This window comes from Amblyomma maculatum, chromosome 1 (genome assembly GCF_055883805.1).
Source record: "Amblyomma maculatum isolate TAMU_Amacu chromosome 1, ASM5588380v1, whole genome shotgun sequence".
Classification (NCBI taxonomy): Eukaryota; Metazoa; Arthropoda; class Arachnida; order Ixodida; family Ixodidae; genus Amblyomma; species Amblyomma maculatum.
The window spans coordinates 241,871,841-241,872,976 of NC_139344.1; positions in this window are offsets into that span (position 1 = coordinate 241,871,841).

The following is a 1,136-nucleotide window of genomic DNA, read 5'->3' on the forward strand; positions in this document are numbered from 1 at the left end:
TCCACCTCCTGCCGACGGGCGAGGGCGACCCACTCTCCCTCGAGCGCCGGGATTGGCCAGCGTTTGCACACACACGCACGCGCACACACTCGGCACGTGGCACGGACACGAAGAGACACGTTCGCGGGAGAAAGCGTTGGGCGGTCGACCAGACGGCGCCAAAATGGCCGAAACGCTCGCTGCTTTGCCTGTGTCTAGGCGGTGGCCGCGTCAGCTGTCACACTTTGGCAAAACGTAACACTGGCAAGTGCATCGACTCATCACTGCGGCATACAAGAGTCTCCAAAACACCATTGTCTTCAGTGAAAACGGACTGGAAATAGTTGTTGAAGGAGTCAGCATGTTTTTTTCCTTCTACGTCAGAACCTATAGAAGTGCTCGATTTGTTACTGATATAGCTCCAGAATTTATGAGGTGATTCTTTAATAAAGTTACTGAGCGTAGTGCTAGAAAATTGTTTTTTAGCCTCACGTACTTTCTCTTTAACAGCTCTTGTTAGAGCGCATATGTTATCACGTAATTCTGGATTTGCATGACACCTGTTTCTTTTCCGTAATCTTTTTATCTTACGTTTCATATGAATTATTTCCCGCGTGATCCATGGATTGTGCTTTCTTGTGGCTTTCCTTATCAAAGGAACATACGTTGTAATACAATGCGTGACATGTGTTTTAAACTGTCCCCATAAATCATCAACAGTTGTTTTGCGTTTTTCGTATAAATCATAAAAATCGTTGAATTCATGTACAAGGTAGGTCATCCCAGCTGCATCATTGGCTTTGCTAAATGCACGCACATATTTTGTTGGTCCACGCAAACGGACTACGCCTGACAGACATAGCGTGCACAGCAACATTTGATGGTCAGAAATTCCTTCTAATACTTCCACAGTACAATGGTCTTTTACCAAAAAGTGGCCAACAAAAACAAGGTCTAATGCGGAATTAGATGCTCCTTGCAGACGTGTAGGCTCCTGAGCAATTTGTACAAGGTCAAACGTGAGCAAGAAATTAATAATGGCGTCACTTGTAGCATTGACTTCATGTACAGAACTCCAGTTAATAGTTGGCCACTTGAAATCGCCCCCTAATATGATCTTGGAACCGTACATATATTTATGCATGTAATCATATAGA